This window comes from Macaca nemestrina, chromosome 8, assembly GCF_043159975.1.
Source record: "Macaca nemestrina isolate mMacNem1 chromosome 8, mMacNem.hap1, whole genome shotgun sequence".
Classification (NCBI taxonomy): Eukaryota; Metazoa; Chordata; class Mammalia; order Primates; family Cercopithecidae; genus Macaca; species Macaca nemestrina.
This window is the reverse complement of record NC_092132.1, coordinates 37,169,696-37,195,067: the sequence shown is the minus strand read 5'-3', so window position 1 is coordinate 37,195,067 and position 25,372 is coordinate 37,169,696. Positions and strand designations below refer to the sequence as shown.

General features: G+C 39.0%; 1 long non-coding RNA gene and 1 pseudogene across 1 annotated transcript in view; both read right to left on the bottom strand.

Annotated features, from left to right (window-relative positions):
* The window catches only part of LOC139355786 (uncharacterized), a 168,933-nt gene that overhangs the window by 55,372 nt on the left and 88,189 nt on the right, over positions 1-25,372 (bottom strand). The gene's annotated exons all lie outside the window — the stretch shown is intronic.
* The window catches only part of LOC139355785 (small ribosomal subunit protein eS17 pseudogene), a 76,210-nt pseudogene continuing 67,281 nt past the window's right edge, over positions 16,444-25,372 (bottom strand).

The following is a 25,372-nucleotide window of genomic DNA, read 5'->3' as shown; positions in this document are numbered from 1 at the left end:
TAATTATAAAGGAAGAAGCAAGGTAGTGAGCATGAAGATTGGGTAGACAGGTTGAAGTTAGATTGTTGAAGCCCTCAGAATCCAAACAAAGTCACTGAGTAGTAAGTAGAAAGCCATTAAAAGATTTTTTATATGAGTATTACATATCAAGAGCAGTTTTTAAGTGAAAGCATTATGAAAAAAAGCCGCTATATAGACAAATTTTGAGGAATGCATATTTAAACTGATTTCAATGAGGGTAGCTTTCATTTTATAATTTTAGTTAGTTGACTAATGTTAATTGAGTACCTTTGAAACCATCATTGCAAAATTGTAGCTGAGGCAGTGAAAGAGATCTGACCCAACCAACTCCATCTTTCTTCTAACCTCCAAGCTGTCCTTGTTTATCCCTGGGCATAGGCTGAACTAACTTTGGGAGGAACTTAGTTTATAGTTTAGAACAAAGATAATAACAGGTCTTTCCCATGGCAAATCCCCTTCTTGCCTGGGGACTAGACTGCCTTTGTAGGACTAACACATTAGCCACAAGATTAGAAATTATGGTTTAGGGGTCATGTACCTGGAGGCTACAAGATTCTGACCCTCCCTAAACTGCTCCTAAAATCAGTGCTTGAGATATTTTGCAGACCCTGCACTTGATGGATCAGCTGGCACCAGCCAGATCAATAAATTGGCTCATCTGATCTTGCACCCCAACCCATCCAGGAACTGATCCAGCACAAGACAGCTTCGACTCCCTAGGATTTCATCTCTGATCTGACAAATCAGCACTCCTGGCTTACTGGCTTCCTGCCACCCACCAAGTTGTCCTTAAAAACTCTCATCCCCAAACTGCGAGCTCTCTAGGTCCCTAGGAAACCATTTCTGCCTTGCCTTACAGGGGTCCTTGGGGCAGGCTTCCTGATGTACTGGGAAAAGGCCACAGGGAGAAGGAAACCTCCAGCTGACCTTTGTAACAATTCCAACTAAATGAGAAGACTCCTGGCCAGAGCTCAGGGGAAGGTGTGAATCTGGTGTGCAGACTCCACAGTCAGGGAAGCAGGAAAGTCCTTTTTGCTTTTGCAGCTGGGAGGTGGGTAGCCTGGGGCGAGTTCTCAACCCTGCTCACACACTCTCTGGAAACAGACTCAATGCTGTTGTGGGGGGCAGGGTGGAAGGAAGATTGGTCTTTTGAGTTGTGTGGGAGCTGGGCAAAGCCTGTGACTGCCAGCTTTCCCCTACTTTCCTGACAACCTGCATGACACAGCAGAGGCAGTCATAAGCTTTCTGGGAATATAACTCCATTGTCCTGGGAACCACAACTTCATCCCCCACAGCAGCTGCAGCAAGACCCGCCCAAGGAGAGTCTGACCTCCGACACACCTAGCCCTGCCACAACCTGATGGTCATCCTCTACCCACCCTGGTAGGTGAAGACAAAGGGCATATACTCTTGGGAGTTCTAGGGCCCCACCTACCACTTGATCCTCTCCATACTACCACAGCTGATGCTCTTTTAAAAGTACCACTTCCTGGCAGGAGGCCAATGAGCACAAAAATGGTAAATTAAACAGCCAAAACTAAGGACCCTCACAGAACCCATTTCATCCCTCTGCCACCTCCCTGGAGCAGGTGCTGGTATCCATGGCTGAGACACCCACAGACAGTTCACATCACAGGACTCTGTGCAGACAACCCCCAGTAGAGCCCAGAGCCTGGTAGACTTGCTAGGTGGCTAGATCCAGAAGAGAGAGAACCAATCACTACAGCTCAGCTCTCAGGAAGCCACATCCCTGGGGGAGAGTACTACATCAAGGGAACACTCTATGGGACAAAAGAATCTAAACAACAGCATTGAGCACTAGACCCTCGTTCAGACAGAGCCTACCCAAATGAGAAGGAAGCAGAAAACCAACTCTGGTAATACGACAAAACAAGGTTCATTAACACCCTCAAAAAAATCACACTAGCTCACCAGCAATGGATACAAACCAAGAAGAAATCCCTGATTTACCTGAAAAAGACTTTGAAAGGGCAGTTATTAAGTTAATCAAGGAGGCACCAAAGAAAGGCAAGGCCCAATTTAAGAAAGTCAAAAAATGATACAAGAAGTGAGGGGAGAAATCTACAATGAAATACACAGTATAAATAAAAAACAATCAAAACTTCAGGAATCAAAGGACGCACTTATAGAAGTGCAAAATGCTCTGCAAAGTTTCACCAACAGAATCAAACAAACAGAAGAAAGAACTTCAGAGCTCAAAGCCAAGGTTTTTAAAGTAACCAAATCCAACAAAGACAAAGAAAGAAAATTATATAAACAAAGCCTTCAAGAAATCTGGGCTTACATTTAATGACCAAACCTAAGAATAATCAGCATTCCTGAGGAAGAGAAATCTAAAAGTTTGAAAAATATTTGGTGGAATAATTGAGGAAAACTTCCCCAGCCTTGCTAGAGACCTAGACATCCAAATACAAGAAGCTCAAAGAACACCTGAGAAATTCATTGCAAAAAGATCATTGCCTAGGCACACTGTCATCAGGTTATCTAAAGTTAAGACAAAGGAAAGAATCTTAAGAGCTATGAGGCAAAAGCACTAGGTAACCTATAAAGGAACACCTATCAGATTAACAGCAGATTTCTCAGCAGAAACTCTACAAGCTAGAAGGGATTGGGGCCTTATCTTCAGCCTCCTTAAACAAAACAATTATCAGCCAAGAATTTAGTATCCAGCAAAATTAAGCTTCACAAATGAAGCAAAGATACAGCCTTTTTCAGACAAAGAAATGCTGAGAGAATTTGCCACTACCAGGCCAGAACTATAAGAACTGCTAAAAGGAGCTCTAAATCTTGAAATAAATCCTGGAAACACATCAAAACAGAACCTCTTTAAAGCATAAATGTCATAGGACCTATAAAACAAAAATACAATTAAAAACAAAACACAGTATACAGGCAACAAATAGCACAAAGAATGGAATAGTACCTTACTTCTCAATACTGAGATTGAATATAAATTGCCTAAATGTTCTACTTAAAAGATACAGAATTGCAGAATGGATAAGAATTCATCAACCAAATACCTGCTGCCTTCAAGAGACTCAGCTAACACATAAGGACTCTTATAAACTCAAGTTAAAGAGGTGGAAAAAGATATTTCATGCAAATGGACAACAAAAGTGAGCAGGAGTAGCTATTCTTATATCAGACAAAACAAACTTTAAAGCAACAGCAGTTAAAAAACGACAAAGAGGGACATTATATAATAATAAAAGGCCTTGTCCAACAGGAAAATGTCACAATCCTAAGCATATATGCACCTAACACTGCAGCTCCCAAATGTATTAAACAATTACTAATAGACCTAAGAAATGAGATAGATAGCAACACATTTATAGTGGGGGATGTTAGTACTCCACTGACACCACTAGATAGGTCATTAAGACAGAAAGCCAACAACAACAACAAAATGGATGTAAACTATACCCTAGAACAAATGGACTTAACAGATATTTACAGAACATTCTATCCAACAACTGCAGAATACACATTCTATTCATCAGTGCATGTAACTTTCTCCAAGATAGACCATATGATAGGCCACAAAACAAGCCTCAATAAATTTAAGAAAATTGAAATTATATCAAGCACTCTGTCAGACCACTGTTGAATAAAATTGGACATCAACTCCAAAAAGAACCTTTAAAACCATGCAAATACATGGAGATTAAATAGCCTGCTCCTGAATGATCACTGGGTCAAAAATGAAATCAAGATAGAAATCAAAGAATTCTTCAAACTGAGTGACAATAGTGACACAACCTATCAAAACCTCTGAGATATAGAAAAGGCAGTGCTAACAGGGAAGTTCATAGCCCTAAATGCCTACATCAAAAAGTCTGAAAGAGTACAAACAGACAATCTAAGGTCATATCTCGAGGATTTAGAGAAAGCAAAGCAAACCAAACCAAACCCAAACCCAGCAGAAGAAAGGGAACAACCAAGTTCAGAGCAGAACTAAATGAAATTGAAACAACAGCCAAAAAAAAAAAAAAAAAAAAAAAGACAAATGAAACAAAAAGTTGGTTCTTTGGAAAGATAAATAAAATTGATACACCATTAGCAAGATTAACCAAGAAAAGAGAGAACATCTAAATAAGCTCAATTAGAAACAAAATGGGAGATACTACAACTGACACCACAGAAATACAAAAGATCATTCAAGGCTACTATGAACACCTTTACGTGCATAAACTAGAAAACCTAGAGGAGACGGATAAATTCCTGGAAAGATACAACCCTCCTAGCTTAAATCAGGAAGAATTAGACACCCTGAACAGACCAATCACAAGCAGCAAAATTGAAATGGTATTAAAAATATTACCAACAATAAAGGCCAGGACCACATAGATTTACAGCTGAATTCTACCAGACATTCAAAGAAGTATTGGTACAAATGCTAATGACACTATTCCAAAAGATGGAGAAAGAGGGGATCCTCTATAAATCATTCTATGAAGCCAGTATCACCCTAATATCAAAACCAGGAAAGGACATACCCAGAAAAGAAAATTACAGACCAATATCCCTGATGAACATAAGATGCAAAAATCCTTAACAAAATACTAGCCAACTGAATCCAACAATATATCAAAAAGATAATCCACTATGATCAAGTGGGTTTCATACTTGGGATGCAGGGATGGTTTAACATATGCAAGTCAATAAATGTGATGCACCACATAAACAGAATTAAAAACAAAAATCATATAATCATCTCAATAGATGCACAAACATTCAAAAAAATCCAGCATCCCTTTATGATTAAAGCTCTCAGCAAAATCGGCATACAACGGACATACCTCAATATAATATAAGCCACCTATGACAAAGACACAGCCAACATAATGTTGAATGGGGAAAAGTTGAACGCATTCCCTCTGAGAACTGGAACAAGACAAGGATGCCCACTCTCGCACTTCTATTCAACATAGGAACGGAGGTCCTAGTGAAAACAATCAGATAAGAGTAAGAAACAAAGGGAATCCAAATCAGTAAAGAGGAAGTCAAACTGTTGCTGTTTGCTGATGATATGATTGCACACCTAAAAATCCCTACAGACTCCTCCAAAAAGCTCTTAGAACCGATAAAAGAATTCAGCAAATTTTCCAGACACAAAATTAGTGCACAAAAATCAGTAGCTCTCTTATACATCCACACCAACCAAACTGAGAATCAAATCAAGAACTCAACCTTCTTTACAATAGCTGCCAAAAAAAATCCTTAGGAATATACCTTACCAAAGAGGTGAAAGACCTCTACAAGGAAAACTACAAAACACTGCTGAAAGAAATCATAGATGACACAAATGGAAAGACATCCCATGCTCATGAATGGGTAGAATCAATATTGTGAAAATGACCATACCGCCAAAAACAATCTACAAATTCAACGCAATTTCCATCAAAATACCACAATCATTTTTCACAGAACTAGAAAAAATAATTCTAAAATTCGTATGGAACCAAAAAAGAGCCCACATAGCTGAAGTAGGACTAAGCAAAAAGAACAAATCTGGAGGCATCACGTTACCTGATATCAAACTATACCCTAAGGCCAAGTCACTGAAACAGCATGGAACAGAATAAAGAACCCAGAAATAAACCCAAATACTTGCAGCCAACTGATCTTTGAGAAAACAAACAAAAACGTAAAGTGGGGGAAAGGACACCCTATTCTGCAAATGGTGCTGGGATAATTGGCAAGCCACATGTGGGAGAATGAACCTGGATCCTATCTCTTACCTTATACAAAAATCAACTCAAGATGAATCAAGAACTTAAACCTAAGACCTGAAACTATAAAAATTCTACAAGATAACATTGGAAAAACCCTTCTAGACATTGACTTCGGCAAGGATTTCATGACCGAGAACCCAAAAGCAAATGCAATATATATATAATATATATATATATTTTTTTGTGTGTATATATATATGAGTGTGTGTGTGTGTGTGTGTGTGTGTGTGTGTGTGTGTATTACAGTTTCTCCACTCGCTGATTCATGGGCAGTTGGGCTGCTTCCACATTTTTGCCATTGTGAATTGTGCTGCCATAAACATGTATGTGCAAGTATCTTTTTCATATAATGACTTCTTTTCCTCTGGCTAGATACCCAGTAGTGGGATTGCTGGATCAAATGGAGGTTCTACTTTTAGTTCTTTAAGGAACCTCCACACTGTTTTCCATAGTGGTTGTACTAGTTTACATTCCTACCAGCAGTGTAGAAGTGTTCCCTCTTCACTGCATCCATGCCAACATCTATTACTTTTTGATTTGGTTTTATGATGGCCATTCTTTCAGGAGTAAGATAGTGTCACATTGTGGTTTTGCATCTCCCTGATCATTAGTGATGTTGAGCATTTTTTCATGTTTGTTGGCCATTTGTTTATCTTCTTTTGAGAATTGTCTATTCATGTCATTGGCCCACTTTTTGATGGGTTTGTTTGTTTTTTCCTTGATAATGTGTATGAGTTTGTTGTGGATTCTGGATACTAGTCCTCTTTCAGATGTATATATTGTGAAGGTTTTCTCCCACTCTGTGGGTTGTCTGTTTACTCTGCTGACTATTCCTTTTGCTGTGCAAAAGCTCTTTAGTTTAATTAAGTTCCAACATCTCATATACATAAAATATAGGTATATCATATATCTTATCATATCTATATCTATACATAGATCTATATCTATAGATGTTCTTATTCATAAGTGAGAGCTAAGCTATGAGGATGCAAAGGCTTAAGAATTACACAACAGACTTTGGGGACTTAGAGGGAAAGGGTGGGAAAGGGGTGAGGGATAAAAAACAGGGTCTCGCTCTATCACCCAAACTGGAGTGCAGTGGCCTATCACGGCTTACTGCAGCCTTGAACTCCCAGGCTGAAGCCATCCTCCTGCCTCAGCCTCCCAAGTAGCTGGGACTACAGGTAGGTGTGTGTCACCACACCCAGATAATTTTTTTAAATTCTGTAGAGACAGGGTCCCACTATGTTGCCCAGACTGGTCTCAAACTCCTGGGTTCAAGCAATTCTCTTGCCTCAGCCTCCCAAAGTGCTGAGAGTATAAGCATGAACCACTGTACCTGGCTAGGAGGGCTAATTATTCCTTCTTATTTGCAGAGAATTTTTGAGGTTCCATGTTTAGTAGAGCTAATAGCACATGCTTTTGACTAGGCATGAAGGTAGATGTTACATGTTAAGACAAATGGCTTTTTACTTGAGGTTAACTCCAAGTAGTAAAGATCGTTTGAGAACAAACAACCCCTTCTGTCACTTGATCATCCCTAGCTTAAGTGAGCTTCCAATTAAAATGTCACTTACAGGGGTCTAAGGAGAAAAAAGCTTGCTTAAAACCTGAGGAAACTCTCCTATTTGCATCCTATTTGTAAACATGTTCTATCATATTTACTCTAGACTCATCTATCTTTAGTTGAATAGCTAATAGTCTTCTCAAAGATATCAAGCCCAAAGCTGACTCCTGATCTTCCCTCCAAACCTGCTTCTCTTGCAATCCTTCCCATCTTAGTAAACAGCAACTGAATTTTGTCAGTTATTCCTTTCAAAACCTTGAAGTCCACTCTTACTTATTCTGCATGCAATCCAAGAACAAATCTATTGGCTTTGGTTTCAAAATGTGCCACCTTCTAACTATGTCTAGATTCTGAATATATTTCTGGTTCTCACTCTCCCACTGCTACCATGCTAGTTTAATTCTCCATCATATTTTGAATTGGTTATATAACAGCCACTTATTTGGTCTTGCTGCTTCCATCCCTTTCCTCCTTATAGTCTATTCCCTAGTGGCCAGTATAATCAGATAATTTCATCCTTCTATTCAAAATTCTCCAGTGGCTTCACATCTCACTTAGAGCAAAAGCTTAAGAATACTCAATGGCTTAAAACTCCTGTACAATCTATGAACAATTAAAAAGTCTGACAATATTGAGTATTAGTGAAGTTGTGGAAACATTAAGAGCTTCTGTTTTATTTCAATTTTAAATGTTATTTTGTTTTTTAGTTTGCTGGTGAGAGTGTAATTGGTGTAGTCACTTTGGAGAACAATCTGTCAATATCTAATGAAGTTGAAAATACTACTGTGACAATAATTTTGTTTTTATGTTTATACCTAAAAAATCTCTTCTCTGTATAGAAAGTGACAGACAATAATTTTTATAACAGTATTACAACAGCAAAAAGCTGGAAAAATCCATGTCTATTTACAAGACATGGATAAATAAATCTCAGTATGTTTACATAATGATATACCACTTAGCAATAAAAATCATGGAACTGAAACTACATTTATCAACACAGAGGGCTACACAGAAAGATTAATCAGTATTAATGTTTTATCTCCTAAACTGGGTAGTGAGTTCAGAGGTATTCATTGTATTAGTCCTTATCACCTTCCTATGTCTGAAATATATCACAATTTTTAAAGGAGGTAGATGGGAAATTTGTAGAATGTGCAAAAAGTGTAGAGGGTGTTTTAGTTCATGCTTGTGTTGCTATAAAGGAATATCTGCGACTGGGTAATTTATAAAGAAAGATTTAATTGGCTCATGGTTCTGCAGGCTGTGTGGTAAGCATGGCACTGGCATCTGCTTGGCTTATAGAGAGGCCTCAGGGAGCTTTTACTCATGGCGGAAGGAGAAGCAGGAACAGGCACATCACATGGCAAGTGAGGGAGCAAGAGAGAGAGAGAGAGAGGAGAGATCCAGACTATTTTAAACCGCTGGATCTCCTGTGAACTAACTGAGTGAGAACTCACTTGTCACCAAGGGGATATTGCTAAATCATTAATGAAGAATCTGCCCCCATGATCCAATCACCTCTCACTTGGCCCCACCTGCAACACTGGGAATCATATTTCAACATGGACAAACATCCTAACCATATCAGAGAGAGCTTGTTAGGGGATGGGCATGAATGGACACAGGGATTGACATATAGAGTAGTGCCTTGGAATTGAGGAACTTAATTTTCATATCTTTCTTCATCATTCCACTGCATTTGGTGGTGTGTGTGTGTGTTCCAGTTTTCATATTCACAATAGCCTCTTGTTTGTTTTTCCTCCCTAAAGCCTTGTTCCCATCCATTCATTTTTTGTAGCCCTGAGTGGTTTGTATAAACTCAAATCTCATCATGTCAGTCCCACTGCTTGGAAACCTTAAAAAACTTTTCTCTGCTTCTACTGAGTATAAACAGATTTCTTAACATGCTACAGAGGGCCCCCTTTAATGTGGACTTGAGCATATTTACCAACATCTGATCCCAAGATTCTCTGTCCACAGCTCAGGATTCTTTTTTATGCCCCTCCTTGTGATCATGATCATTCTTTCCTTACACCTGGTAAACACCAACATGAGACATTATGTGACTTCTAGTTTCCTAGGGGAAGCAAGTCCTTCCTTACTCTGAATTTCTATAGCATTTTACACATACATCTTTTACAGCAGTCATATTGTGTAGCATTTTTATTAGGTAGTAGTTATATTTCTTTCTCCTCAATATGAGCTACCAAAAGTCACAGATTGTGTTTTTTGTTGTTGTTGTTTCATTTTGTTTATTTATTTCTTTGTTTTGAAATCTTTACACAGTTCTTGGCAAGATATTTAACACATAGAGGGTGCTAAGTAATTGTAGAATTAAAGAAAGAATGAGTGGAGGGTTTCTTTTTCGTTCTTTTTTTTATTGCTGTTATTTTGAGACAGGGTCTCACTCTGTTGTCCAGGTTGGAATGCAGTGGCAAAATCATGGTACACTGTAGCCTTGACCGCCCCAGGCTCAGGTGATCCTCCCGCCTCAGCCTCCTGAGTAGATGGGACTAGAGGCACACACTACCATGCCTAACTAATTTTTGGGATCTAACTAATTTTTGTAGAGATGGGGGTCTCCACAAAAAATAGAAAAATAGGAAAATGTTGCCCAGGCAGGTCTCAATCTCCTAGGCTCAAGTGATCTGCCCACTTCGGCCTCCCAAAGTTCTGAGATTACAGGCATGAGCCACCATGCCCAGCCTTCTTCTTCATTTTTAAAATTTTTGTTTTTAATTTAGATCTCCCTTCAAGAAAGACAGAATGAAGGTCTTATTTAGCAAACTTGTAGGTGGTAAGAATAGAATGTTGGGTGAGTTATGAACCTAGTTTCAAGTTCTTAGTTATCCAGTTGCCTTTTCCCATTAATTAAAATGCTATTTAGGCTTACATGTACTTTCAACACTTACTGACTAGTTTCAAGAAAGATAAAAAGATTCATTATTTTATTTGTGTTAGCTAAGAGTAGTCAAGAGTTGAACTAGTTCCCTTGCTAGGGTAATTTAAAACTGCTACACTCATGAGGTACCAGAATATTTAAATTTATTTTTGAAGTCTGAATTAATAGAACATTAGCTTTTTTTCTGAGAAGATATATAAGAAATTGTGGCTGTCTCCCTTACTCTCCAGATTTGAATTGGTGAGACCTCGAAACATATGATATCCTTACAGGGCCACACCACCATGAATGGGGAGTATATTGGGATGATAACACCTGTGCAGGAAAGTCTGCTTTCCTTAGTTTTTAAATTTTTGCACATCAACTTATTTCACAATTTGGAGAAAACAAGTTACTGCTCTCCATTGGTTCTCAGGACAATTGAATGTGGTAATTTGCATTTCTGAAAATATGTCAGTTTGAGAACTCAAACAAATTTACAAAAAAAAAAAAAAAAACAAACAACCCCATCAAAAAGTGGGCAAAGGACATGAACAGACATTTCTCAAAGGAAGACATTCATACAGCCAACAGACACATGAAAAAATCCTCATCATCACTGGCCATCAGAGAAATGCAAATCAAAACCACAATGAGACACCATTTCACACCAGTTAGAATGGGAATCATTACAAAGTCAGGAAACAACAGGTGCTGGAGAGGATGTGGAGAAATAGGAACACTTTTACACTGTTGGTGGGATTGTAAACTAGTTCAACCATTGTGGAAAACAGTATGGCGATTCCTCAAGGATCTAGAACTAGAAATACCATTTGACCCAGTCATCCCATTACTGGGGATATACCCAAAGGATTATAAATCATGCTGCTATAAAGACACATGCACACGTATGTTTATTGCAGCACTATTCACAATAGCAAAGACTTGGAATCAACCCAAATGTCCATCAGTGACAGACTGGATTAAGAAAATGTGGCACATGTACACCATGGAATACTATGCAGCCATAAAAAAGGATGTGTTTGTGTCCTTTGTAGGGACATGGATGCAGCTGGAAACCATCATTCTCAGCAAACTATCGCAAGAATAGAAGACCGAGTACTGCATGTTCTCACTCATAGGTGGGAATTGAACAGTGAGATCACCTGGACACGGGAAGGGGAACATCACACACCGGGGCCTATGGTAGGGAAGGGGGAGGGGGAAGGGATGGCATTGGGAGTTATACCTGATGTAAATGACGAGTTGATGGGTGCTGACGAGTTGATGGGTGCTGCACACCAACATGGCACATGTATACATATGTAACAAACCTGCACATTGTGCACATGTACCCTAGAACTTAAAGTCTAATAATAAAAAAAAAAGAAAATATGTCAGTTTGGACATATACTTCAAACTGAACAAACCCCACATTTTAAAAATCACTAGCTATTCAAGTTCCAACTACCAAATAGCTTGAATATTAAGAACTGATTTTAAAAAACCAAATCCACAAAGTACTCCAGGAATTGTAAATCATTCTTCAATTGTCAACCACCAAGACACTTCAATTCAGAAAAGAATCAAGAGACTTTCCAGTTATTCAAGTCTAAATGTCTTAACACACTTTTAGACTGAGGACAAAACACCCTAAAGAAATGAAAAATGTTACAACACTCACTCTTTTTTTCCTTTGGAAAGCTTTTTATACATTCTTTAACAGACAGGTATTATAAAACTGAGTTACTAGTCATTACTGACAGAGGTGAGAGGGAAACTGATGATCTGAACAGAGCTGAAAGAAAGTTGTCTAAGTAATCAAAATTCCAGACTTCCATTTAGACCCCTGAATCATTTCCCAAATTTTTTTGAAGTGGTTAAGTCCATCTTCTGCATTATTTCTCAAATGCATTATGATATTGTTACCATGTGTGTTTTTATTTTTTGTTACTGGTTTTATAATTTACCCTAATTGAATGAAAAATGAGGGCATGAAGTAAAGCATGGGAGTTCTTGATTATTTTTCTCCTTTAACACAACACATTAAATAAAGGCTTGCCTCATGCTGACTTTTGTAGCATTTTGTAAGAGGCCCCTATCCAGCAATCATTCTTCGTGACTTCCAGACAACTGCCAGCCATATTCTTGCTAAGGAGAAATGGAGTTTAGAAAACTGTAAATCAAGACATTCCACTATACAATCTTTTAGTTCTGTGTGACCAAGTCCCAGCCCAAAGCAAAAATTCACCAGGTCAGTAATCATTAGGCATCTAGCATTGTTTTGATTATTTAAAAATATTTTCCTTTATCTTTTTCAAATATATCATTTGAATGAGGTGGGAGTTATGTGATATTGCTGTAATTACCGGCTTTACAAATAACCAATTTTAACTCACTGTGTAAAGCACAGAATACTAAATTTGTATTGTAATTTGTGATAAATTTCAACATTCCTATTTGAAAGATTAACTTATAATATCAGGACTTTTATTTAATGATTTCAAACTAATAGTGGTTGCTTTTAGACAAATGATATTGAGGAATTGGGAAGGACAAGAGAAATACCAATTCTTTCCTATAAACACATTTGTACTTTGAGTTCCTGGCCACACAGAGGCAATACTCATTAACATTTGTTGTTTTATTAAAAATTTTATTTCAAACTATATTAGAGATACTAATTGCAGAACACTTGCTCTACCAACAAAGGTAGAAGGAATTAAATGGCTTGTCTAAAGGTTCCAGATATGTTAAATATGTCAGAGTTGGGAAGAGAATAAAAAATCAATATTCCAGTGTTTTCCTATCCATGGACTTCTCTACCACAATGCATTTAGATTTGGTTACAAATAAATATCTATTTCTAATACCTATCTCAAGGTTTTCTTTGTATTTTATTCCTAAATAGCTAAGCAATGTTTATTTTATTTGAAGCATATGTTAAGCACTCTCGACTATGTTTTTTCCAAAAATGATTTTCCCTAGTGACAACTGAAACTCAAGTGATGATTACAACAAAAGAGATTTTAAGAGTTCTTCCAGAACCAGGGTCATTGGTGTCATTTCCATAAATTACACACAAACTCAACAAAGACTAACTTACGGAGAAGCGTCATTCTAATAAGCATAATATACAGAGGTTAAAATAGCCCTGTTGTATTTATCTTTCACTGTGCAGCTTACCAAAACCAAATTTCTGTCATCGACAATTATTAATCATCCATATACCCCGCAGAGAATTTTAATAAAGCATATTAGGAACCTGGGGGTGGTGGTGGTATGAGAAAGACACAAATGTGATCCAAATTTAAGATAGGGGTCCCTATTACTCCACCACATCTGTTTGCCACATGTTCATAAATCACATCAATGTTTTGAACATTTCTCCTAGCACCTTCCTGTCACTTCAGTTTTATAGTTCATAATTCTACCTCTCATCCTCACAAAAAGAGGAGAAAAGTTTCTCATTATTATATTTTAGGCTTGAGAATGACATTTGACCAAGTATTAAGTCAACCAACTGCAGGTAAACGCTGGTGCCAAAGGACCCTCCAATTTCTCGAGATTTGGTCACAGCAAGAAAAAGTGGTAGTGAAACTTCCCGTTTATTCTAAAGGAAGAGTGTAATAATGTGAAGACACCAATGACCACCACTGCCAGACGAAAAGAAAGCTGCATTTAGAGGCTGAATCCACAAAATAGAATTACCAAAAAGAAAGCTGCTAACTAACTTAGAAAAAGATATTTTTCCTGGAAAATGGGATCCTCAGATACTCCATGTATGCTACTCTGTTTATTTTCATTTTCCAGGGATGCTAATGCATGTCTACATGTAATGCAGTACCTGTTCTCCAGGAATTTGCTATCTGTGACAACTGTGACATGTAAAGACAGAGCAACAAGATTCAAGGCTGCATTTTTGGGACAGTTTATGTGATCCATTGGTTTATTTAATGGAAATAAAATTAAGTAAACTGAGAATACAAAGAAAGTCAAATTAGCTAGGTGGTATCATATAGATAAAACTGAAATTTCTCGTCAACATGGTTCATTAACAGCCCCAACCACTGCTCCAAACACTGTACCGCTGAATAGATATAACTACCCTAAAAACAGGCATATATATATATATATCTCAGTTTGAAACAAAAAAAGGAAAACTACATGGTACCAGAAATGAAGAAAGTCAATCTGAAATCTGAGCAGTGAAGGGATCTAATGCCAAATGGCCCATAAGGTTACTGAGCCTGGATATTCCCCTAAGTTACTGAGGTTTTAACCTAAGAGTAGAGAGCTGAGAAGTAAGGCAGAAGTTGAGTTTCCAGGCTTGGTGGCATGGGAAGCTACAATTGCAATCCCAACTTAAAACTGAGAGCCTAGAAGGTACTATAAAAGTTCTTTCCCCTGGAATAGAGATTTAGGGAGAAAAATGGGCTGCCTGTACTAAGTCATGGTCGAAAACTAATAATCTTGGAAAAATCTAAACCAATACTATGTGAATATTGGGTTGAATTCATATATCAAGCTTGATTTAAAAAAATCTGAAGTCAAGAAATTATTGTAAAAACTATTTGAGAGACATTGGACCTAGCAGAGGTAAATATAAACCACCAGAGTGATAACTTCACAATCCTGAACCATGACACATCCTTGGAAAGCAATTTCCTCTGAAGATAGGTTCAAAGTCTGAAATTTGAAACACTCAAGAAAACAGACCTTGTTAGAGCCAGGAGTCTCTTTTAAATTATATATATAATTAATATTATTAATATATATATTATAAATGGAGGTGGGGTCTCACTGTGTTGCCCAGGCTGGTCCAAAACTCCTGGGCTCAAGTGATGCTCCCACCACAGTCTCCCAAAGTGCTGGGATTACAGACATGAGCCACTGTACCTGTCCAGAGCCAGGAGTCTCAACAAATGAGAATTTATATGCCAAACCAATGCATTAAAGGACAGTGTGAAAACAAATTTGCTTTAAATGTTAAAATATACAAATAAGGAAGAAATAAAAATCATAAGGATAACATCTCCTAAAAGAGAAGCAGCACTTTTGAAAAAAGTAAAAAAGAAAATCCTAGAAATGAAAACTATAATTGATAAAAAAGCTCAATATATAAACTTTATCCAATGTATTAAATACAAATAAAGAGGAAGAAAATAGTAAATGTGAAAACAGATCTGAGAAATTTAACCTTATATGCAATATAGATATATAGATGGATAGAGGATAGATATCTAGATATATAGATATGTATATGGTTCAGTAACATGGTACCTAACATACTATGTGCATGTTATTCCTGAATTTATTAATTATAAGCTCATTAGTAAATAAACTATATTAAAAACGAAGAAACATTGAGGATGGAATGAAAATCTCCAACAGATGTTTAATAACTCTAATACAGGCCGGGCGCGGTGGCTCAAGCCTGTAATCCCAGCACTTTGGGAGGCCGAGACGGGTGGATAACGAGGTCAGGAGATCGAGACCATCCTGGCTAACACCGTGAAACCCCGTCTCTACTAAAAATACAAGAAAATTAGCCGGGCGAGGTGGTGGGCGCCTGTAGTCCCTGCTACTCGGGAGGCTGAGGCAGGAGAATGGCGTGAACCTGGGGGGCGGAGCTTGCAGTGAGCCGAGATCGCGCCACTGCACTCCAGCCTGGGGCACAGAGCAAGACTCCGTCTCAAAAAAAAAAAAAAAAAAACAAAAAAAACTCTAATACATATTCTCTCTAGAATGAGAAATTAGGAGAGAAACAATATTCCAAAAATGAAAAATAAAACACGAATCTTCATACTCAAGAAGCAGATAGTCTTTAGTAGAGTAATTTTCCGAAAAATCCACCTAGACTTACCATGGTTAAGCTTTAGATTATCAAAGACCAATTTTAAAAATTTGTAGAAGAAACCAGAGAAAGTATAGTCCATCTACCAGGGAATGATGGTAGACTTGATATCAGCAAAAGATGCCAGAAGGAATGGTATTTTTCTATTGCTGAGGAAAAATAACTGTCTGCTCAACTAAAACTAAATGAACATTCAAGAGTAAGGGTAATTTTTTAAAAAAATTCAGATGTACAAAGACTGAGAAAAGTTACATTTACAGATCCTTACTGAAACATTACAAAAATATAATTTATAGTCTGTCATGGGATTAGAGGAAAAACAAATAAACAAATAAAATTTAAAGATATAATTGAGTTACGTAGCAGGAAAGAGTGCAGTAAAAGAACCAATAATGAACAAACAAAAGACTAAAAAGTACAATGAGAGATTTAGGTTTAAATGTGTGTGTGGACTAAAATAAACTAAAAAATAACACAGATGATGGGATGGGAGAAAACATTTTAAGATCCTTGTTTTATTTCAAGAGAAGAATAGAATTATTGATTTACCTCAAAACTTATTAGGTTATGTATACATTTTTATTCAGAGTAGCTACTAAAAGAATGGAAATAGAATGTCTAACTCACAAACTTACAAAAAGATATATTTTAAAAGTGATGTAAAGATGGAAATAAACTCAACCATTACAAGAGAGACAACAATCTCTAACCTGTCTGGGTTTTTTCATTGATTGTTACAGCTTACCAAACATATTAGCAAACGTAAGATATTACATGCATTTTCAGGAATTATGATGAAGATGAAGCTAGAAGAATTGTACATGGGTGTTTTGAATATTGAATGAGGAAGACAGAACAGGATGGCAGAATAGAAGTCTATACCCATTAATTCTCCCCAACAGGAACACCAAATTTTAACAACTGTCTGCACACAGAAAAGCACTATCACAAGAACCAAAACTCAGGTGAACAATCACAGTACCTGGTTTTAACTTCATATCTCTAAAGGAGGCATTGAAGGATACCAGAGAGACAGTCTTGAATGGCTGATGCTGCCCCACCCCCATGTCCCTGCAGTTGTAGGGTGTGGAGACTGCGAGACTGTGCACCTTGGTAAGGGAGAGTGCAGCGACTGGAAGGCTTTACATTGAACTCAGTGCTACCCTGTCACAATGGAGACCAAAGCCATGCTGGGCTCAGCCAGTGCCTGTGTATGGAGGGAGCATTCAGAAGACTTAGCCAGAGGAGAATCAGCCATCCCAGCAAGTTGGAACTTTGTCTGCAAGCCTTGCCCCATGGGCCAAAGTGCTCTGGGGTCCTAGGTAAACTTGAAAGACAGTCTAGGACACAAGGGCTGCAATTCCTAGGCAAGTCTTAGTGCTAGGCTAGGCTCAGGGCCAGAGGACCAGGGTGGCATGTGTTCTAGGGAGTTACCAGCTGGGGTGGCTAAGAGAGCGCTTGCGCCATCCCTCCCCAAACCTCGGGCAGTGCAGCTTGCAACAAAAGTGACTCCTTCCTTCTGCTTAAGGAGAGGAGAGCAAAGATAAAGAGGGCTTTGTCTTGCACCTTGGATACCAGCCCAGCCACAGTAGGGTAAGGCACCAGGCAGAATCATGAGGCCCACATGCCAGGCCCTAACTCCCAGATGACATTTCTAGACACATCCTGGGCCAGAGGTTACCTACTGCCTTGAAAGGAAGGACCCAGTCCTGGCAGGATTCATCACCTGCTGACTAAAGAGCCCTTGGATCCTGAATAACCAGCAGTGATACCAAGGTGGTCCTTGGGCTCTGAGATGTGCTGACTTCAGTCATGACTCAGCAAACTTCCAGCTGTGGTGGCTATGGTGAAAGACTCCTCTGAGAAAAGCACAGAAAAGTAAGGTGGACTTTGTGTTGCACCTTAGGTACCAGCTCGGCCACAGTAGGGTAGAGCAACAAGCACGCTCTTGGGGTCCTGAGTCCAGGCCTGGGCTCTTGGAGAGCATTTCTGGATCTGCCCTGGGCTGAGAGGAGCGCACTGCCCTGAAGCCTGAGTCTCAGGCCTGGCAGCATTCACCATAAGCTGACTGAAGAGCCTTTGGGGTTTTGAGTAAACGTTGGCAGTGACCTTGCAAAAACCCCTTGTGGGCTGTTGGTGGTGGTGGCCAGAGGGAGAGGCTCCTTTGCCTATGGAAACAGAAGGGAAGAGCAGGAAGAACTTTGTTTCGTGGTTTGAGTGCGAGTTTAGCTGCAGCAAAACAGAACATCAAGCAAATTTCTAAGGTTTTTGACTCCAATTCCGGCTCCCAGGTAGCATCTCTGGACTTGCTCGGGCCCTGGGGGAACTTGCCACCCTGAAGGCAAGGACACAAACCTGGCTGGCTTTGCAAACTGCTGATCATAGAGTTCCAGGGCCTTGTATAAACACAGGCGGTGGCCAGGTAATGGTTACAGCATGCCTTGGGTGAGACCCAGGGCTGTTCTGGCTTAGGATCTGACCCAGTACAGTCCCAGTGGTGGTGGCCACAGGGGTGCTTGCCTCACCCCAGTTCCAGGTGGCTCAGCAAAGAGAGAGAGATTCCATTTGTTTGGTAGAAAACCTAGTAATCCAGAGAATTCTTCTGGATCTTATCCAAGGCCACCAAGATGGTACCTCTATGAGTCTGCAAAAACCACAGCGTTATTGAGCTTAAAGTCCCTTCAAATACCTGGAAAACCTTGTCAAGAAAGATGGGCACAAACAGGCCCAGACTGCGAAGACTACAATAAATGGCAAACTCTTCAATGCCCAGACACTGACAAACATCCATAAGCATCAAGATCATCCAGGAAAACATGACCTCACCAAAAGAATTAAATAAGGTACAAGGGGCCGGGCATGGTGGCTCATGCCTGTAATTCCAGCACTTTGGGAGGCCAAGGCAGCCGGATCATTTGAGGTCAGGAGTTTGAGACCAGCGTGGCCAACATGGTGAAACCCCCCTCTCTACTAAAAATATAAAAATTAGCTGGTGTAGTGGTGCACGCCTGTAATCCCAGCTACTCCGGAGGCTGAGGCAGGAGAATAGCCTGAACCCAGGAGGCGGAACCCAGCAGAGATCGTGCCACTGCACTCCAGCCTGGGTGACAGACTGAGACTCCATCTTCTCTCTCTCATACCCTGATCACTTCTGTGTCTCTCTCATTACTATGCAGCAGATGACTGGGTGACAAATAAAATAAAATAAGGCACAAGGGACCAATTCTTGGAAAACAGAGATACATAATATTTGCAAACTACCCATCTGACAAGGGATTAATAATTAGAACGTACAAGAAGGTCAAGCAACTCTATAGGAAAAAAATCTAGTAATCTGATTTTAAAATGGGCAAAAGATATAGATAGAAGGGTCTCAAAAGAAAACATACAAATGGCAAAGAGGCATAGGAAAAGGTACTCAACCTCACTGATCATCAGAAAATTTAAATCAAAGCTACAATGAGATGTCATCTCACCAGAGTTAAAATGGCTTATATCCAAAAGATAGGCAATAACAAATGCTGGTGAGAATGTGGAGAAAAGGGAACCTTTGTACACTGTTGGTGGGAATGTAAATTAGTACAACCACTATGGAGAACACTTTGGAGGTTCCTCGAAAAACTAAAAATTGAGCTACCATATGACCCAGCAATCCCACTGCTAGGTATATATTCAAAAGAAAGGCAATCACCGGGTACAGTGGCTCATGCCTGTAATACCAGCACTTTGGGAGGTTGAGGTGGCTGGATCATGAGGTCAAGAGTTCAAGATCAGCCTGGCCAAGATGGTGAAACCCCATCTCTACTAAAAATACAAAAATTAGCTGAGCGTGGTGGCGGGCACCTGTAATCCCAGCTTCTCGGGAGGCTGAGGCAGAGAATTGCTTGAACCTGGGAGGCGGAGGTTGCAGTGAGCCGAGATCACACCACTGCATTCCAGCCTGGGTGACAGAGTGAGACTCTGTCTCGAAAAAAAAAAAAAAGGAAAGGAAAGAAAGGAAATCAGTATATCCAAGAGATACTGGCACTCCTATGTTGGTTTGTAGCACTGTTCACGATAGCCAAAATTTGGAATCAACCTAAGTGTTCAACAATAGATAAATGGATAAAGAAAATGTGGTACATATGCGCAATGGAGTACTATTCAGCCATAAAAAGAATGAGATCCTGTCATTTTCAACAACCTGGGTGGAATTGGAAGTCATTTTGTTAAGTGAAATAAGCCAGGCACAGAAAGACAAACATTGCCATGTTCTCACTGATTTGTGGGATCTAAAAATCAGAACAATTGAACTCATGGAGATAGAGTAGAAGGCTGGTTACCAGAGGCTGGGAAGGGTAGTGAGTGAGGGAGGGGGCAGGTGGGAATGGTTAATGGGTACAAAGAGAAACAAAGAATAAGACCTAGTATTTGACAGCACAATAGGGCAACTATAGACAAAATAATTTAATTGTACATTTAAAAATAACTAAAAGAGTATAATTGGATTGTTTGAACACAAAGGATAAACATTGAGGAGATGGATGCTTCATTATCCATGATGGGATTATTATGCACTTCATGTCTGATTCACAATATCTTATGTGCCCCTTAAATATATACACCTACTATGTATCCACAAAATTAAAGATTATAATTTTTTAAAATTTAAATTAGATAATACATTTAGAACAAGATGATCACACAGAAGGAACAAAGTGAAATAGCTCAATAAATGATAGCTATTATTTATTCTCATTATTATCATTATATTTAAATGTTGAATTTAAACTTTCAGAGTTAACCAGAAGAATCCTGCACCTTCCTTGATATTAATGTCTAATGTGATTACAAATGAGCATACTAAACTAACAGGCAATTTGGCAATCTGAAGCAGGAAGCAGAAGGCCAAAACAACCAAACCCTTCTGATATTTATCATACAGAAACAATAAGAACAAACAGTTCAGTGAGAGAAAGGGATAAACAAAAACCTCAAAATTGAATTTAAAGGGTGTGCATAGATTCATTTGAAAATTAGTACAGCTTTGAAAATGGTGAGAGGAAATTCAGCTTTGAGATAATGCTGGAAAACATTTAATATTTTCCACATTGAAAAGTGCTCTCTCTATTCTTAGAAATCTTACAGAACCTATTTCATTTTCATGAAATTTTCCACATTCTACTGTGTTTAATAATTTTTTGAGTACTTGTATTTTTTCTTGTATTTTGAGTACATGTATTTTTTTTTCCTGGATCATAAGAATTTGAAGGCTTGAATAATGTTATTCATTTTTGGCTTTCCCCATGTACCTATCATGCCTTTTACATAGTTGAAACTCATTAAAATTGCTTTGTAGATAAAGAGATAAAAATAAATCTTCTAAAAATAACTGCATTTGTGATAAGAGCTGCTTAAATTCAGTAGTACTTATCCTTCCTGTCACAGAGAAAGACAAACATTCTCTTTAACCCTCTTCTCACCCCACCAAACAGAGGCCAAACAGGAGCCAAGACTAAGATTTATCAAGGAATGTATGCATCCAAGTTTTTAAGGTGAAAGTCTTCAGATGTTTCAGAAATAGATCGTTCTGACAGAAACTCAAATATTCCTAGTTTTGAAGGTATCAGACACGTAAGTTGCATCACCTCATCATTCAGCCATGAAGTTGGTTCCTTTGTTCTTCATTTAAGAAGCATGTTACTTTGCAGCACATGCCATAATCAAGAATTTTAGTGGATCATGTTTCTCTCCAACCACCTATTGTACTTATAAAAAAAGAGGCAATAGGGTCGAATATTCACTGAGGCATATTCTTACTGAGGTTTTCTATGTTTACTTCTATCTTCTCTCTCCCATACCTTGATCACTTCTGTGCCTCTCTCATTACTATGCAGCAGAAGACTGGGTGACAAATCATTGTCTAAATATTATCCATTAGTTATCCATTAAGCCAAAGACTGCTTTCTTTTAAAGAGTGGCTTAAAAACTGCACCTTACTCTTTGTGTCGAACTCTTTAAGTGCCAGATGGTTTCATTTCAACAGTAAGTTGCTGATCTTCCCATGACACTTGCCAGGAGAAAGTTTGGGACACCTCTTCACATGTTTCTTCAAGTAGTCTCTTGATACTAAGGAAACTTCTCCAGATGTAACCCAGTAAAGATAATACCTTGCAAACCATAAATAAAATAGCCTCAACTAACTTCACATCAGGAGACGGACAGCGGGCAGGAAGGCATTTTTTTCTTCCTGTAAAACTCAACAAATAAGATGGCATGATATTGAAGGTACAGAGTGGGATTCTCACTCTGCTTTCATATTAGAATCATCCCAGATCAATTAAATTTGAATATCTAAGGAAGAGGGTATTTAGACATTGGCTATTATTTTTTAAAACTTCTTTGGTGATTCTGATGTTCCAGATTTAGAAACAGTGCTATGAGGCTACTGGCAGGAGTATCATATTTGCTCCTTAAAATGAAAAAACTATACATGCTTATTGTTTTTTAAAAGATAGCTACAGATAACCAAATATAAGACAAACAAAATTCATGTGTAATCCCCATTTCTAGAGATAAAAAGTATTAAAACCTGGGTATATTTCCTTCCAGATCCTTTACTTTGCATGCTTGTGTGACAACACGCATGCAAGCATAAGCAGTTTTTGTTTCTTGCATTTTTTCACTACAAAGATTATAAAAAATATTTAGGCTTATAATTCCATTGAGAAAATAGCTGATAATGTAGGAAAGAGGGTCAACATAATTCAGTCTTTATTTATATAATACCTCACTGAAAAAGTCTAATCCATCATTAGAATGACCCTATAAGCAGGAATGCATTATCTGACTTATTCCTTCTTTCTTGCCTTCTTGCCTTTCTTTCTGTTATTGCATAGGTGAACTTATCAAATACATTAAATAGGGCAAAATTGGAGCTCTCACCTTATACATTGCTGTTGAAAATGTAAAGTTGTGCAACTCCTTTAGAAAATAAATTGTCAGTTACTCAAAAAGTTACCCATAGAATGACCAAATGACATGGCAATTCCACTCCTAAGCACCTATCCAAGAAAAAAAATAAAACATATACCCCACACAATCTTGTGCATAAGTGCCCAAAGCAGCATTATTCATGGCAGCCAAGATGTTTAAATAACCCAAATGTCCATCAACTCATTAAATGATAAAAATGATATTCCACGATACACACTACAATATGAATGACCCTTGAAAATATGAGGCTAAATGAAAGAAATAAGTCACGAAAGACTACATATTGTATGATTTCATTTATATGAAATATTCAGAATAGGCAAATTTATAGAGACAAAATAAACTAGTGATTGCTTAGAATTGGGGTGGGAAAAGAGGAGCATGGTGATTGATTGCTAATGGGCTTTGGGTTTCTTTTAGGGATGATGAAAATGTTCTAAAGTTAGATTGTGCTGATGGTTGAACAATGCTCTGAATATGTTTTTAAAAACATTTAATAGTGCATTTTACACGGGTGAATTGTATGGTATGTGAGTTATTTCTCAATAAAGCTGTTAAAAAAAGAGAGACAAAGGCCGGCCGGGTGTGGTGGCTCACGCCTGTAATCCCAGCACTTTTGGAGGCCAAGGCAGGTGGATCATGAGGTTAAGAGATCAAGACCATCCTGGCCAAAATGGTGAAACCCGTCTCTACTGAAAATACAATAATTAGCTGGGCATGGTGGCGTGTGCTGGTAGTCACAGCTACTTGGGAGGCTGAGGCAGGAGAATTGCTTGAACCAGGGAGGTGGAGGTTGCAGTGAGCCACTGTACTCCAGCCTGTACAGTCTCACTATACAGAGTGAGACTCTGAATCAAAAAAAAAAAAAAAAAAAAAAGAAAAGAGATAGAAACTCAAAGCCCTTATTTTACATTTTAGTGTTCTGACTTGACCATTTATTACTTTTTAAAAAGAGATTCTATTAGTCTATTTTCATGCTGCTGATAAAGACATACCCAAGACTGGGCAATTTACAAGGAGGTTTAATTGGACTTAACAGTTCCACATGGTTGGGGAAGCCTCACAATCATTGTGGAAGGCACAGAGGAGCAAGTCACGTCTTACATGGATGGCAGCAGACAAAAAGAGTGCTTATTCAGGGAGACTCCCTTTTTCAAAACCATCAAAACTCATGATACTTATTCACTATCATGAGAACAGCATGGGAAACACCTGCCCCCATGATTCAATTACCTCTCACTGGGTCCTTTCCACAACACAAGGGAATTCAAGATGAGATTTGGGGAGATGAGATGTGGGGACACAGCCAAACTATATTATCCCACTCTTGGCCCCTCCCAAATCTCATGTCCTCGCATTTCAAAACCAATCATGCCTTCCCAACAGTACCCCAAAGTCTCAACCCATTTCAGCATTAACTCAAAAGTGCAGTCCAATGTCACATCTGAGACAAGGCAAGTCTCTTCCCGCTATGAGACTGTAAAATCAAAAGCAAGTTAGTCACTTCCTAGATACAATGGGGGTACAGGCACTGGGTAAATACAGTCATTCCAAATGGGATAAATTGGCCAAAACCAAGGGGCTACAGTGCCCATGCATGTCTGAAATCCAGCAGGGCAGTCAAATCTTAAAGCTCCAAAATTATCTTCTTCAACTCAATGTTTCACATGCAGATCATGCTGATGCAAGAGGTTCCCATGGTCTTGGGCAGCTTCACCCCCGTGGCTTTGTAGGATACAGCCTCCCTCCCAGCTGCTTTCACAGTCTGGCATTGAGTGTCTGCAGCTTTTCCAGGCACACGGTGCAAGATGTCAGTGGATTTACTATTCTGGGGTCTGGAGGATGGTGGTCCTCGTCTCACAGCTCCACTAGGCAGTGCTCCAGTAGGACTCTGTGTGGGTGCTCTGACCCCATATTTCCCTTCTGCACTGCTCTAGCAGAAGTTCTCCATGAGAGCCCTACCCCTGCAGCAAACTTTTGCCTGGACATCTAGTCATTTCCATACATCTTCTGAAATGTAGGCGGAGGTTTCCCAACCTCAATTCTTGACTTCTGTGCACATGTGGGCTCAACACCACATGGAAGCTGCCAAGGCTTGAGGCTTGCACCCTCTGAAGCCATGACCGGAGCTGTACGTTGGCCCCTTTTAGTCATGGCTGGAGTGACTGGGACATAGGACACCAAGTCCCTAGACTGCACACAGCATGGGGACCCTGGGCCTGGTCCCCAAAACCATTTTTTTCCTCTAGGCCTCCAGGCCTGTGATGGGAGTGGTCTCAACGGTCTCTGACAGGACCTGGAGACATTTTCCC